The sequence below is a fragment of the Aquarana catesbeiana genome, linkage group LG07 (assembly GCF_042186555.1).
Source record: "Aquarana catesbeiana isolate 2022-GZ linkage group LG07, ASM4218655v1, whole genome shotgun sequence".
In the NCBI taxonomy this organism is placed as follows: Eukaryota; Metazoa; Chordata; class Amphibia; order Anura; family Ranidae; genus Aquarana; species Aquarana catesbeiana.
In genome coordinates, this window is record NC_133330.1 from 64,589,629 (window position 1) to 64,607,449 (window position 17,821).

Genomic DNA, 17,821 nt, shown 5'->3' on the forward strand with positions numbered 1-17,821 from the left:
GTTGGTTAAGGAAAAAGACCATTAATATACACGATCAGTCACACAATGATATCTGGAATGCATTCAGAATTTATTATGGAAAAATATGTATAACTAAGGATATTACTCCTGTATAGGTTAAGATCTCGATGAACGCACTAGTTTTAATATGATAGTTCTTACTGCTGCATATCCAGTTCCTCTGCCTAACCATATCGGCAGTGCACTGTATAGACCGACACCACAGGTGCAGTGGAAGATTGAGGATCATGAACATTTTTGTTAGGTCATCTAAGACAGTGGTCATCAACCCTGTCCTCAGGGCCCACTAAAAGGCCAAGTTTACAAGATAACTGAAATACATCACAGGTGATATAATTTTCTGCTCAGTTATAGCAGTATTCTAGTCTGCATCTCTCCAAGATAATACATAAAACCTGGCCTGTTAGTGGGCCCTGAGGACAGGGTTGATGACCACTGATCTAAGATACATTATAAATAATTTGGGCCTGCTCTCTTAAAGGCACATACTCACATTTTCTTCACTTTAAGGCTTCATGTACATTTGAAAACCTCTTCTAAATGATGTAACTTGACAGTTAGTAACCGACATGAAAAAACGTCCATTTTGCCACTTTTACATGCCGCGTTTAGGGGCGTTAATGAGCGTTTTTGTTTAGAAGCGTTTTCAATAAGGAACCATTTCTGCCCATTTGCAATGGGAAAATATATTCATATTCATTCTCTCTCTCCCGTCAGAAATTATTCCCCATTAAAAACGCCTGTGAACGAAAATGCTTTACAGCATTTGTTACCAGCTGTTACCAGATACCAGCATTTGGCATTTCAAATGCCTCTGAACATCTGTCCTGAACGCATTTTTTGCTTTAAAAAAAATGCTTCTAAACTCAACTGCCTAGAAACGACTATAAACGACTCTGTTTATATGTATTGATAAGATAACATAGAGGAGAGTTCAGAGGCTGCTGAAAAAAACGCCCAACTGCTCCTAAGCCCCGGTTCACACTGAGGCAGCGCGACTTGCAGCGCGACTGCCTCAGGCGACCTGGACACGACAGGGGCGGCGACTTGCAAAACGGCTTCTATATAGAAGTCTATGCAAGTCGCCTCAAGTCGCCCCCAAAGAAGTACAGGAACCTTTTTCTAAGTCGGTTCCATTGTACAGAACGGGACGCTACTTGTCAGGCGGCTAAGTCACCTGACAAGTCATCCTAGTGTGAAAGTGTAAAAGTCCGTTTACCAGCAGCAGTGTACATGAGGTCTAAGCAGGGGAAGTCCCCTGTGTAAGCTATGTGTCACTCAAGTGAAAACTTACACGGGTCTGTGGACTGCCTCATGTGACAGAGCTGGGGCTCGGTGTTTGCCCCAGTGCTATTACATAGAGGGGGGGATGGGGATTAAAACAAACCTGTTGCTTTGCCCTGCATGGGAAAAGCATGGATCTGCTTTTTAAAAAAACATTTATTTTGGCCCTGAGGTCATACACTGGTTATTTGTATTGCATCACCTACAGCTGTCAATGGATGACCACTGCAATATAAAAGGCCTTACATGCCTTGTCTATGTTTTGTACATCTTGAACTGGCTCTTTAAATGCTGCCATAAAAAAGGATTAAATAGAAAATTCTTTGACATTTTTTTGTTCAACTTGCTCCTCCGAGAAAATAAGTCTGCTTTATCAGCAGGTAATAAATTAGAATCACTGGTAACTTTAACATTAAAACTGGACAACTAGCCATGTTGTGATCTTGGGAGAAGGAGAACTCAGGAAGGGACACTGTAACACTCTGTATACAGGTGTCAGTCCATGAATAATTGAAGATTAATTTACCCATTAAGCCACATTTGACTGGACTTGTTCTGTAATGTTGAAAATGTTTCATAACTTATCCAAGCCAATTTTTCAGTTCTAATGAGTTTCAGGAAAATACCCCCAGCAATTTAAATAACATGGGTTGCACAGATGCCCCTCCATGTTTAACAATCTGTTGAGTCTTAACCTGTATATTTTTTAATAAATATATTGGATCATTTGTTTGCTGAGAGGTTGTTTTGTCTCCACAATGTAAAGTCTTTGCGTTCCTCACCATATTGCAGTGTTTCTCAACTCCAGTCCTCAAGGCGCCCCAACAGGTCATGTTTTCAGGATTTCTCTCAGATGAAACAGCTGTGGTAATTACTAAGGCAGTGAAACTGATCAAATCACCTGAGCAAAATAATGGAAAGCCTGAAAACATGACCTGCTGGGGCGCTTTAAGGACTGGAGTTGAGAAACACTGCCATATTGCACCACATATACCAAGTTACTTCCCTTGTGTTTTGGTGTCAGGTCTTTTGGATGGACAAGCTTCTGTCTCAGTATTGCTGGGCTTGAAGGACACAGGGATGCAGTGTTAGCTAAAGATCCTTCTGAATTTTTCCAACAACGCCATCTACATATGGGTTAACTATGTCGCTTTACATGTTCTGCTTCTCCCACCTTTTCAGTGGTCCTGGGTCTTTGCTTGACCTTGTGTATGTTTTAATGAAAGCCTAGTCTGAGTAGCCACAAACAATCAAAGCCAATAACAAAACCAATAACAGATTGTGTTCCAATGGGTTTTGGGAGTCAAGAAGCAGATACTGGTCTGCATCTGTACACTTTCCGTAGACTTCAATGTCCAAAAAGTGTAATTTGTTATTGTGTGCCTCTTCCTGTGTAAACATTAAGCCTTTACTTACTTTACTTTACTTTACTTTACTCAGGAAGCCTCCCTGACTCCAAGGGTGTAATTATGCTATAGAACTGGGTAGTTTACAACTTTCACACCTCCCATCCTGTTCTTGGACAATAACATCTGCTTTTCCATGTTCATTAGATTAAGGTGTCTGTGCTACCTTTGTGGATTTAATTGCTGGGGTATTTTCCTGAAACTCTATAGAACTGAAGAAGTGGCTTGGATAAATCGCAAAACATCTTCAACATTTCAGAACAAGTCCAGTTGATTGTTAATAACTACTACTAGCTATACCATGATCTAGGTAAATAATAATGTTTACAGACCAGTAATGAATAGTATAGGCACCGCCAGTGTTCTCGTAAATAATACTGTACATTTGGCCCTAAAACCTAAAGAACGGATACGTAAAGATTTCTGCTTTACACAAAAACTGGATACCGTTTTCAATCTCCCAATCCCCTTGTCATAAAGTGGTGCATAAAACCATCAAAATAATGGTCTGCAAATTGCAGAAACTTATAGCGATTGGATTTCAATTTACTTAGGCCAGAATAATGAAATCTGACTGATTGCAAAGGCTTACATCACCTTATCCATTGTACCTTTCCTTACTTAATATGAGGGTTTAGTGTCTGAAAGTAGTCAGAGAACAGGAACTGAGCTACACAAGAACTCTATTCCAGCAGTAGCTGTGTGATATTAGAGTTAAACGCCATCAATCAACTCTCAGTACTGAAGTTATAGAAACCTAGATTTAAGATTTTGGGATATTCCACCTTCTTCTGCATTAAAATTGTTGAATCAAATTCAAATCCTGGACCTGCATTATTGCAAGCTTTATGTAAGTGTAACTGGGGACAGGGTGTTCTTGGAATAGAAATCCACCAAGAAGTGGTAGGCTTTTTTGCATGACACATCCCAAATTTAGGAACCAATTGTAAGCTAATGGAATTTCAACCCCAAACAGCAGTTATGCAAACCAGCTTAAAAGATGTGCCTAATATATATAGTGCTTATTTTGTGGTAATGCTAAGTGAATATTTTAATTTATTTCACTAGCAACAGATAGCTTCCAGCAAAAGCTCTTCTGGAGTCAACAAACAAGGATAGCAGCATCACAGGGGTAAGAATCTAGATACTGTATGTGCAGCCTTCCAGCCAGTTAAGGTGAATGGGATGCAAAGGAGAAGAAATGTGTACAGGAACTGCTAATACACCCTGAGATAGTGCCTATGACAATTGGGTCACACATGACTGTTAGACTGTACACTTCCTATGCTTAGCACCCTTTTATGAGACTTATCACCACCACCATGGCCCCTTTACTTCCAAGCCACACTAATGCATTTATAACTCAGAGAAAATGTGATACATACAGGCTCGGATATGGCAATACTGGGGGTGGCTTTGCTCTACCCCAAGCAATAGCAATATGACACTGGCTTTATAGACACAAGCACAGGCCTGGTCTCAACTCCACTCCCAAGCCAGCTGTGTCCATGGTAACAAAGGTGTGTCATGAGTAAGAAGAGGAGCCAGATTCCACTATGACAGATGAATGGGGCTAGCATAGCTCTGCGTCACTTCTGGTGACAGCTTGTAGCACTCCTTGCCTCCCCAAATAATGCAAGTGAACCATCACACAGCAAAACATCTTCGCTTCTCGGCCTTTGGGCTAAGATCAAGTGTAGTATCTGTTCTTATCAGTTTCCAGAGGAGGTGCTGTGTCACTCTCGTTGGGGAGGGCCAGCAAATCCAATGGTGTTATAGTGCCTGGAAGGGCGGTACTCAGCAGGGACTACGCCGTGTTGCCCGACAGTATACTGGGGACTGGCCAATGGTTGAGCTTGAGCCGTCTGGAAGGGTGCTCCTGGTGAGGATGGGTGCTGCATGTTGGTCTGTCCGGAGGGTCGGGTCCCTGGCCTTCTGGCCTGGATTGTGGTAGCTCTAGCTGCTGACAGTTATTTGGGTAAGAGAACGCTTACTCCCCTTTTGCTGGTTGGGGGGAGTGGTTAGTATCTATCTACCCGAATGTGAAATTGGAAGGGGTGATGGGAGTGACGGTGGAGCCTTCGGGGCAAGGGCTCTCACCAAGCTTCCTGATCCTCATGCCTTTTCTGTCTGCAGTAGGGGCTGCTGTGGTCTAGGTGGTGGGCCAGCGTTGGTCTTGAAAGCCTATGGAGTATGTGCCCCTGGAGTGGCAGTCCAGGGGTGCCAAATAATCACTGTGAGTGGCAGTTACATTGATTTGAGGCACCAAGGTCACTGCACCATAACACGCTTTTTTTTGCACCTGCCTTTTGGGCCGGGCCTTTTGGCTGGGACCAGAGGAATTTTTTTATTCCTGGCCAGAGGGCCTGGTCATTGTTTTCACAATGGCCACTTCTTTCACTCTCCCTCCACCATCCCTTCCCCCACTTTTTATTTATTTTGATTGAAACCTGTGTTGTCACGTCTTGTTTTTCACGTTTTGTCCCACTGTGTGACGAGTAAGGATGCGGGTCCTCGGGCCAGCCCTGAAAGTCTTGGGAAGGGGTGGACATGGCCTTTTGGCTTAGTTCGCTCTCTCATGGGGTCTCCCTTCGGGGGAGCCCCACCTAGTACTTGGGTGGGTCCTGTCTTGGCAGGCCCTCCAGAGAACGGGGTCTGTCTGGTTCCGGCCAGATAGACCACAGTAAGTACCTTTGTCCCCGTCTGGAGCCTAACGCCCCGGGGGATCAGGGAATTGGCACGTCTGTGTACCTGTTGCACTTTTTTGTGAGCACTCTTTATGTGTGTGCACATTTTTTATGCACCGGGTGAAGTTTTTTGGGTGTGTTTTGCACGCCATAGGCTTTCAAAAAAAAAAAAATCACACAGCAAAACATCTATATCTGTCATGGTGGTGGCATTGTAATAAGTGGCCAAGTTTCTTACATAACAATTGTTGGTGGGTGCAGCGTGGAGCAGCGGCAGTAACACACACACAGTCCTGATGCAATAGAAGGAACTTGTATGGTTGTCAGAATATAACAGTTCACCCTGATAGGAAGTCAGCCTGATCAGAACACTCACAGATGAACAGCAGATTGTAGCATAGCAGATCTCAGCTGAACTGACAGGGTCTGCCTTGAGGGACAGAATGTGGCCTGGCCAGTCCGTGACAAAGTGGGGAGGGTTCCAGGAAGACTGGAGGATCCCTAGGTTTTTCATACTCATCTGGAACCTTTCCCTGCCGCTATTGCTATCCCTGACAAATGGGTGACCTGTTCCTACACTACCCACACACTAAATGCGTGCTAAACTCAGGAGCCAGGGTTCTTAAATAGACTCTGCCTGACCCAAGATGGCCATCAGAGTCACATGGGCTGACAGCATTCAACCAGATTACTGCCCCAGGTACCCAGGAAACCTTGGAGGAGCCATGTTTCTCTTGACTTCCTCTCCCTCTGCAGAGCCGCTGCAGTTGAGCGCCACCTGAAGTGGAGAAAATAAGCCGCACTTGCCTGCACAATGATTAAGGCTTTACTCCATACTAATCTAAAGACACAATTTAAAGGAAACCTATCTTGAGAAAATGATTGCTGGTTAACACCAGGTGAGGGAGTATCAGTACTATGACCCTGCAAGATCTCTGTTGCTTTGTTGTTTTATACAGTTATGCCACTCAAACCTTAAACACAGATACAGAGGGAAGAACTGAAAGGTGGCTCCATCAGGGTGCTGCTATTTACTCATTATCCAATGATGTGGAACAGGCTATATGATTTTATTAATTGTAATCTGCACAGCGGTTTAGGACCTACTGATTCTCTCTGGATCTCCCAACAAAAATTAAAATACTTTGGCAGATTTATAGTTATCCTTTCATTATTTAAATGTAATCCAAGTTCCAGGCAAATAGCTAAATACAGAGATAATTACATTTCTGTTCAATTTTTTATACTGCAAAAGAATTTGTAATTTCATACAGGCCTCTATTAGATACAGTGGCGTTGCTATGGGGGGGCGGGGGGTGTGGCCCGCACCGGGTGACACCTGCCAGACAGTCTGCCCATCTCCTTGCATTGTACAGTTCCTCTGGGTGTATCCCCGCTGTCCGTGATGTCACTTCAGTGCATTCCACGCTGGTTCCGGGTGCCTTAATGGTGGCCACAGGACGTGCTGCGGACTCATCACCCACACAGCTGTGCATTGAACCTATTCTGGAGACTGGGAGCCCCCTGGACTACTGGAAACAGATGAGCTCATATTTTACTTCTCTCTTGTGAGTGATTTTAAGTACCTTGCCATTAAATACTGATCTGAATACTGCACTTAGGTGGCGCTTACTATTTTCTCTCCTTTCGTTGTCAGGAAACTCCCTTAGCATGTTGATTGGACAATAATGAAACAGCAGCATACTGCTGAGGTCATCCCTCTGCACAATTTGCTTTTGTCTCTTGTAAGCATTTTCACTATCAGCACAAGTGCACTGCATCACATGGGGGGATCTTAGTATCAAACTTTGTGCTGGTGTTCAGGGGTATACAGGAGAAAAGTATCAAGATACATTTAGGTATTTATGCTGGCGACAATTAAAATTAATTTATTGTTTTTTTTTTTTTTTTAATGAGTACACAACTGTAGCAATTGGCATTTCTTTTCTTTACATCTGCCTGGAAATTTCCTATAAAAATACTAGTCCTTGCACTTTTTAATTCCATTCCCAGTAGATCCCAGTTCCATTACCTATATCTCGGACTCAGCACTACTAAAATGACCATAACTCGACAAGCTGCCTTTTACTCTTCAATCTACAATCTATTTGAATTTTTTTCACAGGCTTAGGAACATTAAAAGCAAAAGTTGAAACTCAGTATGAAATGAAAAAAAGTAAATGAATTTCAATAATAAAAAATAAAGACAACTAAATCAGAAAGTCTGTCTTTTTAAGGAATTAATGGAACAAAAATAAATATATAGGGATTTCAAGTGATATCCACTCCTATTGCAATGTAATAGCAAACAAATCACATTATCTGTGGGAGGTGAAGACACTAAAAAAAGAAAATCACGGTGAACAAGAAAAGCAGTTGATACCTTGTTATCGTCTTTCTTTTTTAGCATGCTGCGCAACTCTGTGTTGATTAACACTTGCTTTGATTGACTCACTGTTCTGCAATACGGAGATCAAGTGATCCTGGAAATTCCTTAAGTTATAGGCTCATTATTCTTCTTTTTATGTTTCAGTTTTTTTAAGCTTTTAAATACATCATTAATATCTGTTGTCAAAGTTTCTGTAAAGTGAATCTGCTTTTCCCATGCAGGACATAGAAACTCAAGTAATGGTTGCATAGCATTTCCCAAGGTAGGATTTTGATGGAGACAACAGTTGACTGTGCTGCCTAACGTGTGACAGGGTGACAACACAAGAACAAATTTGGTAGGCAGACACGGAGCATTACCACCCTATAACAAATAGTGCCTGCACAATAACCTACGTGAGACGTTCAAAAGGTATTATTTTAATGAAAGCTGTAGATTTGAAAATATTGAAAATTGCTTTGGAAAGTACACTATATTGCCAAAAGTATTGGGACGCCTGCCTTTACATGCACATGAACTTTAATGGCATCCCAGTTTTAGTCCGTAGGGTTCAATATTGAGTTGGCCCACCCTTTACAGCTATAGCAGCTTCAACTCTTCTGGGAAGGCTGTCCACAAGGTTTAGGAGTGTGTCTATGGGAATGTTTGACCACTATTCTAGAAGTGCATTTGTGAGGTCAGGCACTGATGTTGGACGAGAAGGCCTGGTTCTCAGTCTCCGCTCTAATTCATCCCAAAGGCATTCTATCGAGCTGAGGTCAGGACTCTGTGCAGGCTAGTGAAGTTCCTCCACCCCAAACTCGCTCATCCACACTATATTGCCAAAAGTATTGGGCCACCCCTCCAAATCATTTGGTGGAGGGGGGATTATGTTGTGGGGTTGTTTTTCAGGGGTTGGGCTTGGCCCCTTAGTTCCAGTAAAGGAAACTATTAAGGCGTCAGCATACCAAGAGATTTTGGACAGTTTCATGCTCCCAACTTTGTGGGAACAGTTTGGGGATGGCTCCTTCCTGTTCCAACATGACTGCGCACCAGTGCACAAAGACATCCATAAAGACATGGATGAGCGAGTTTGGGGTGGAGAAACTTGACTGGCCTGCACAGAGTCCTGACCTCAACCCGATATAACACCTTTGAGATGAATTAGAGTGGAGACTGTGAGCCAGGCCTTCATGTCCAACATCAGTGCCTGACCTCACAAATGCGCTTCTGGAAGAATGGTCAAACATTCTCATAGACACACTCCTAAACTTTGTGGACAGTCTTCCCTGAAGAGTTGAAGCTGTTATAGCTGCAAAGGGTGGGTCATCCCAATATTGAACCCTATGGACTAAGACTGGAATGCCATTAAAGTTCATGTGCATGTAAAGGCAGGCGTCACAATACTTTTGACAATATAGTGTATATTAACAAGTTCAAGCCCATATACATGTTTATTGATTGGTTTTAAATATACTTTAAAATTGAACATAGAAAAAAGTAACTCAGGATTGAGAAACAAAAGCAACTAGTCTACATATTGCCTAATGTAGGCATGTAAAACTCATGTAAAACAGTGAGCTGAAATCAGAAGATTAACTCTTTAAAGAGGTTGTATTTTGTCCATTGAGGGCTGCACCTTCTTAAGTACAGGAAAAAAAAAAATAGAACTTAATTACAGGAAAAATATGCAATTAACAATATTTAATCCCAGAGAAAGAGGTTGTAAAACATTTCCAGAAGTATTTACCTGGAAAATTACACGTAGACCTGTCGGCAGACCCTTTAATTTGACAGAAAATTCTTCTTGTAACAGTTTGCTGCTCTCTCCCAAAAATTGAAGGATAGTGCCAGAGGGGAAAGTGTCCCCAGTATAGGAACGGTGGCCATTTTGAAGAAGACCAATTATGGAAAAGGACTACCATTGGCTGCACTGGCAGCCAGACTATGGGTCTGTAATGGTGACAAGGAGGGCTGGAATCCGGTTAGCTGCAGCCACACCTGGGGAAGGAAACCACCCACCAGCCCCAAATGAAGGAGTATAGCATATCTGTAGAGACAATGGAGGGGAGCCATGTGGAGGTTAGCAGGAGTGATTGAGATTCTGTGTTCTGTATTGGACTGCAGGAAAGAGTGACTACATCTCCCAGGGTGCCCAAGTCTATGAGGCTGTACTCAGGGAACAGCTGCTGGAGCACATGTGCAGAGCTGTATGTGAAGCTGCTGTACATGGCTGCCAGAGGCTGTGTTGCTGTTCCGTGATCACCAGAGACTGTATTGCTGTTCCTGTGCTGCAGGGAGAGCTGTCATACTGCACCAGCCAGTGACTGCAATTGTGAGGATAGTGCTGTACTGTGCCTGCCAGAAACATGAGCTGCTGCAGGTAATGTGCGAAGACTCCAGGATAGAGAGAGAGCAAGAGAGAGAGAGAAAGACCCCCGCTGAGAATCCCAGGGACCATCTGGAGTGATGAGAGGCCTTCTGGCACTCGTGCCTGTTACTGTTGTTTAACATTGCTGCTTGTAGAAAATGAGCTTTGTGCCTTTTCCTATTGAGTTACAAATACTCCCAGCTGTAGTGTAATTTATCATTTGGAGAACAGCTGGGGGTGAATTCTTTTATTTACCCTTAAGCCACTGAGGGCCACAGAGGATGAGTGGGAGGGTGGGAGCTTGTTTCAAGTGGGAAGTTGTTGCTCAAAGGACAATAAAATTTTATTGAAAAGTAAATAGCGAAATTGTGGTTTGTTTTTGTTACTAGTGTCAACTATTCAGGAAAGAGAGAAAACTCAGCCACGATTGTTGCCTGGGAGCGGTGCCACAGTTGTTCTCTTTGTGTAGTTATGATTAAAAGTAAGGACAATTTGAGACCATGTTATATTATCCTATTGGAGCGGTAGTAAAGTCTATGAAAAAAAAAAAGTTTCCCCCTGCAAGGCAATATCATAATGTGCTAGTCTGCATCGCATACTAACACATTCTGAAAAACTTACAGTATCTCCCAAAGTTAGTACACCCCTCACATTTTTGTAAATATTTTATTATATCTTTTCATGTGATAACTCTGAAGAAATGACTTTGCTACAATGTAAAGTAGTGAGTGTACAGCTTGTATAACAGTGTCAATTTTCTGTCCCCTCAAAATAATTCAACCCACAGCCATTAATGTCTAAACCACTGGCAACAAAAGTGAGTACACCTCTAAGTGAAAATGTCCAAATTGGACCCAAAGTGTCAATATTTTGTGTGGCCACTATTATTTTCCAACACTGCCTTAACACTCTTGGGCATGGAGTTCACCAGAGCTTCACAGGTTGCCACTGGAGTCCTCTTCCACTCCTCCATGATGACATCACAGAGCTGGTGGATGTTAGAGACATTGCGCTCCTCCACCTTCCATTTGAGGATGCCCCACTGATGCTCATTAGGGTTTAGGTCTGGAGACATGCTTGGCCAGTCCATCACCTTTACCCTCAGCTTCTTTAGCAAGGCAGTGGTCATCTTGGAGGTGTGTTTGGGGTCGTTATCATGTTGGAATATTGCCCTGCAGCCCAGTCTCCAAAGGGAGGGGATCATGCTCTGCTTCAGTATGTCATAGTACATGTTGGCATTCATGGTTCCTCAATGAACTGTAGCTCCCCAGTGCCGGCAGCACTCATGCAGCCCCAGACCATGACATTTCCATCACCATGCTTGACTGTAGGCAAAACACACTTGTCTTTGTACTCCTCACCTGGTTGCAGCCACACACGCTTGACACCATCTGAACCAAATAAGTTTATCTTGGTCTCATCAGACCACAGGACATGGTTCCAGTAATCCATGTCCTTAGTCTGCTTGTCTTCAGCAACCTGTCTGCGGGCTTTCTTGTGCATCATCTTTAGAAGAGGCTTCCTTCTGGGATGACAGCCATGCAGACCAAATTATTGCAGTGTGCGGCTTATGGTCTGAGCACTGACAGGCTGATTGCCCACCCCTTCAACCTCTGAAGCAATACTGGCAGCACTCATACGTCTATTTCCCAAAGACAACCTCTGGATATGACGCTGATCACATGCACTCAACTTCTTTGGTCGATCATGGTGAGGCCTGTTCTGGGTGGAACCTGTCCTGTTAAACCGCTGTATGGTCTTGGGGAGCTCAGTTTCAGGGTTTTGACAATCTTCTTATAGCCTAGGCCATCTTTAAGTAGAGCAACAATCCTTTTTTTCAGATCCTCAGAGAGTTCTTTGCCATGAGGTGCCATGTTGAACTTCCAGTGACCAGTATGAGAGAGTGAAAGCGATAACACCAAATTTAACACACCTGCTCCCCATTCACACCAGGGACCTTGTAACACTAATGAGTCACATGACACCAGGGAGGGAAAATGGCTAATTTGGCCCAATTTGTACATTTTCACTTAGGGGTTTACTCACTTTTGTTGCCAGCTGTTTAGACATTAATGGCTGTGTGTTGAGTTATTTTGAGGGGACAGCAAATTTACACTTTTTTACAAGCTGTACACTCACTACTTTACATTGTAGCAAAGTGTTATTTCTTCAGTGTTGTCACATGAAAAGATATAATAAAATATTTACAAAAATGTGAGGGATTGTACTCACTTTTGTGAGATACTATACCTTAAAACAAAGCCCTCCAGCGGCACGCGGTCACCGCTGCAGAGGCTTCCACCTTCACCTGGTCTTCCTGCCTGGTTTGTGGACTTCGGCCATCTGACTGGCAGCGCAATGATGACGTTACGTGCGGGTCTTGACCACGGCCCACATTCCTTCAGAACGCATGCGCCAGTGACGTCACTGGCTGCTGCTAGCTAGAATATCTCCTAAACAATGCACGTTTAGGAGATATTTATTTTGCCTGCAGGTAAGCTTTATTATAAACTTACCAGCCCAGATAGCAAGCAATTGTGCTGCAAGTTTGGAAAATTACTTGCTAATCTATTGCTAGACTTGCCAGGCTTCAACATGTTTGTTGCACAATTGCAGCAAGTCCACATTGCATGACTCCAAATCAACTTTCTTTGCAAACATTCTGCAAGCCTGCTGCAAGTTCTGGTTCAGTTATGTTGTGCAATAGTCATCCCACCACAGGGGTCACTGTGGCTGAATTTGCATGCTGTAGACTTGAAAAGCAAAAAGTGTAGCGCTATATTCAAATAAAATCACATCTAAAGTGTGAAGGTGATACCAGAGGGGTCTATAGATAAGTGGGTCACCTCTACATCCACAGAAAAATGTGAGTGATACAATATATATATAGGTAAGTATCTACAAGTGGTATAAATGTGTCTCTTAAAGACTCTTGTGAACTATTCAAACAATATAATCAATCAACAATAAAGTATTACCACAAAAAATGTTACCACATAAAAACAGCACAAAAAATAAAAACTTAAATCTTATATTTTATCCCTATAAACCTCTGGGGACGCATTCACATATAACCATACGTGAAAGGGCAACATAAATAAGTCTCTGGGGGTTAACAGTTCTTTAAGCGTGGAAGTAGTTCAAAGACTTTTATTCATATCTTGCACCGCCACATTCATGTTAAGCCTAGGGTAGGTCTTCATATAAACTCTTATTTTCAACTGGAGGAGATGAAAATCAAATGCCCTTACCAGAAAAGATGGACTCACTGGCCGTTGGCGGTGAGTCATACAGGCTTTTACCGTCTAGGCGGTAGGGTTAGTGATGCCTCCAATGCTGGAAGGGTGCCCAGAAGAGCTTCACGACCTCAACGCTCCTAGGAAAGACCTGCTATTCCTGTGTTGGTTTATTTTGGTCAGGAAACGTATTCAAATGTAGGCTGGAGTCCTCCACCGGGTACCGCTCACTTGGCAACAACCCCCCGCATGCAGCATAGAAAAGGAAAGAAAAAGGCTTCCACATAGTGTAAATCCAATAGTAAAAAAGGGAAGATTTATTGATAAAAAATTCCAGTAAAAATTGAGAGGTAAAAGTTTGATTCAATTGAACAAGATCTAGCGCAGTAAAATAAGGTGGCTATGATAGCGTAAAACACCCGACGCGTTTCGTCTGCCAAGACTTCAACTGGTAGACTTGCAGAGCTGTAGACTCATCACTGCAACTTTTGCTCTTGCTAGAGACTTGCCATGCAAATTTGCTACAAATTGTAGTACTTGTGCTTCAAGTGCTCTGCAAATTTCAACTTGCCAGTGAAAATGTGCAGCAAGTTAACAGACTTACAATTCAACACTGCCACAAATTTGTGGCAAGTTATCCTTGCTATCTGGGAGTAGATAAAATATAAACAACAAGAGTTTAAACCTTGACAAATGCATGGCAAAAAAATGGAGGAAATGACAGGTTTCATTGTTTTGGGATAAAAGATCTGTAAGAGTTAGGAGATTTCAAAATAGCCCTAACAGCACTTTTCTGGTGGTAGTTTTTCTTAAGAACTACCTGCGCCTAAATTAGGAAAGCATTTGTGCCAGTTTTGGTAACCTTACCAAGACATATATATAAAAGCAAAGGAGAAGGCCTTCAAAAAATACAAGGTTGAGGGATCATCCTCAGCATTCAGACTTTACAAAGAATGCAATAAGAAATGTAAGGGTGCAATTATGATGGCTAAGATAGAACATGAAAGACACATAGCGGAGGAGAGCAAAAAAAATCCCAAGAAATTCTTTAAGTATGTAAACAGTAAAAAAGGGAGGACAGACCATATTGGCCCCATAAAGAATGAGGAAGGACATCTGGTTACAAAGGATGGGGAGATTCCAAAAGAATTGAATTTATTCTTCTCCTCAGTCTTCACGAGTGAATCGGGGGGCTTCAGTAACCAAAACTGCAGTGTTTATCCTCATGACACAACACAGGAAGCACCTCCATGGTTAACAGAGGACGGAATTAAAATTAGACTTGAGAAACTTAACATTAATAAATCACTGGGACCAGATGGCTTGCATCCGAGGGTACTTAATCCTAATTTTTACAGACAGTCTATTAACTGTAATGGTACCAGCTGATTGGAGAAAAGCCAATGTAGCACCAATATTTAAAAAGGGCCCAAAAAACATCCCTGGGAATTACAGACCAGTTAGCCTAACATCAATAGTATGTAAACTGTTTGAGGGGATGATAAGGGACTATATACAAGATTTTAGTAATAAGAACGATATCATTAGTAGGGATGAGCTTCGTGTTCGAGTCGAACCCATGTTCGACTCGAACATCGGCTGTTCGATCGTTCGCCGAATTGCGAACGTTATGGGCCGTTCGCGCTAAATTCGTGTGGCGCGTCACGGCCCATAATTCACTGCGGCATCGCAGTGCATTGCTGGCTGATGATTGGCCAAGCATGCACTATGACCCGCATGCTTGGCCAATCACAGCGCCGTCAGTAGAGAGAGCTGTAATTGGCCAAAGCCAGGGTGGCTTTGGCCAATTATGGCTCAGGGGATTTAGTACACACCCCACACTATATAAGGCCGCCTGCACGGCGGCCCTGTGTAGTGTGTGTTCCGGTGTGCTGAGAGATAGAGAGAGAGAGAGACAGTGTCATTTGATTTGAGTTAGATAGATTAGGCAGAACAGTCAGTCAGTTAGCTGCACTTACAGTGTATTGTGTATATATATGCATCCCAGGTGTTGCATATATATATATACACTGTATTCAGTTTAGCTAGATCCATTCCTGTTATCTTCTATCTAGACTATTTACATTTAATGCAGTGCGTCCTGCTCACAGTGTTCAGCTAGATCCATTCCTGCTATTTACATTTAGTGCAGTGCGTCCTGCTCACAGTGTTCAGCTAGATCCGTTCCTGTTATCTTCTAGACTATTTACATTTAGTGCAGTGCGTCCTGCTCACAGTGTTCAGCTAGATCCGTTCCTGCAATTTACATTTAGTGCAGTGCGTCCTGCTCACAGTGTTCAGCTAGATCCGTTCCTGCAATTTACATTTAGTGCAGTGCGTCCTGCTCACAGTGTTCAGCTAGATCCGTTCCTGCTATTTACATTTAGTGCAGTGCGTCCTGCTCACAGTGTTCAGCTAGATCCGTTCCTGTTATTTACATTTAGTGCAGTGCGTCCTGCTCACAGTGTTCAGCTAGATCCGTTCCTGCTATTTACATTTAGTGCAGTGCGTCCTGCTCACAGTGTTCAGCTAGATCCGTTCCTGCTATTTACATTTAGTGCAGTGCGTCCTGCTCACAGTGTTCAGCTAGATCCGTTCCTGCTATTTACATTTAGTGCAGTGCGTCCTGCTCACAGTGTTCAGCTAGATCCGTTCCTGTTATCTTCTAGACTATTTACATTTAGTGCAGTGCGTCCTGCTCACAGTGTTCAGCTAGATCCGTTCCTGCAATTTACATTTAGTGCAGTGCGTCCTGCTCACAGTGTTCAGCTAGATCCGTTCCTGCTATTTACATTTAGTGCAGTGCGTCCTGCTCACAGTGTTCAGCTAGATCCGTTCCTGCTATTTACATTTAGTGCAGTGCGTCCTGCTCACAGTGTTCAGCTAGATCCGTTCCTGTTATTTACATTTAGTGCAGTGCGTCCTGCTCACAGTGTTCAGCTAGATCCGTTCCTGCTATTTACATTTAGTGCAGTGCGTCCTGCTCACAGTGTTCAGCTAGATCCGTTCCTGATATTTACATTTAGTGCAGTGCGTCCTGCTCACAGTGTTCAGCTAGATCCGTTCCTGCTATTTACATTTAGTGCAGTGCGTCCTGCTCACAGTGTTCAGCTAGATCCGTTCCTGTTATCTTCCTACTGACAGGCAGGCTTGTCTGGTTACAGTATATAAAGCTACCTGAAGAAAATTACAGGTGTTCTATTTGATCCTATTAGTACCACGGTCAGGCAGCTAGACTATTTACATTTAGTACAGTGCGTCCTGCTCACAGTGTTCAGCTAGATCCGTTCCTGTTATCTTCCTACTGACAGGCAGGCTTGTCTGGTTACAGTATATAAAGCTACCTGAAGAAAATTACAGGTGTTCTATTTGATCCTATTAGTACCACGGTCAGGCAGCTAGACTATTTACATTTAGTACAGTGCGTCCTGCTCACAGTGTACAGCTAGATCCGTTCCTGTTATCTTCCTACTGACAGGCAGGCTTGTCTGGTTACAGTATATAAAGCTACCTGAAGAAAATTACAGGTGTTCTATTTGATCCTATTAGTACCACGGTCAGGCAGCTAGACTATTTACATTTAGTACAGTGCGTCCTGCTCACAGTGTTCAGCTAGATCCGTTCCTGTTATCTTCCTACTGACAGGCAGGCTTGTCTGGTTACAGTATATAAAGCTACTTGAAGAAAATTACAGGTGTTCTATCCCAGCTTAGTGCAGCTACAGGCCATTAGTATGTCTGGAAGGCCAAGAAGGAGAGGCAGACAGTCACAAGCCAATAAGAGAGGGCAAGCAGGCTCTGTGTCTAGTGCTGGTCGTGGAGACGGTGCATCCTCATCAGCACGTGGCCATGGGACACGCTTGGCCTTTTTTTCGGCAGCTGGCCGTGTTGAGCCGCAACATGCGGAAGACTTGGTCGAGTGGATGACCAAGCCGTCCTCATCCTCCTCATCCTCTCTCACCCATGCCCAGGGTGCTTTGTCTGGCAAAGCAGCGGCCTCTTCCCTCAGCTCAATGTCATCAGTGACTCCTTCCCTAGCTCCACCATGTCCTCATGAGGATTCCCTCGAACTGTTTGACCACAGTGTTGGGTACATGCTCCAGGAGGATGCCCAGCGTTTGGAAGGCTCTGATGACGATACTGAGCTCGATGAAGGCAGTAACATGAGCACGGACAGAGGGGGTGCCCAAGAAGGACAGCAATCTGGCAGTCATGCTCCCCCTGCTGCAGCATACTGCCAGGTTTGCTCCAGTGATGAGGAGGGAGGGGATGATGAGGTCACTGACTCAACGTGGGTGCCTGATAGGAGAGAGGACGAGGAGGAGGAGGAGGAGGAGGAGGAGGAGGCGGCGGCACATCACCAACGAGGCAGGATGCCCTCCAGGGGCCAGCCTAAGGGCAGCACATTGACTGCATCACACCCCAAAGCTCCACATGTGCAGGGCGCTG

At 43.6% G+C, this 17,821-nt stretch overlaps 1 pseudogene; it reads left to right on the top strand.

The window, feature by feature from the left end:
* Positions 1-4,375: 4,375 nt before the first annotated feature.
* On the top strand, positions 4,376-4,480 carry LOC141103981 (U2 spliceosomal RNA; annotated as a pseudogene).
* Positions 4,481-17,821: the final 13,341 nt, after the last annotated feature.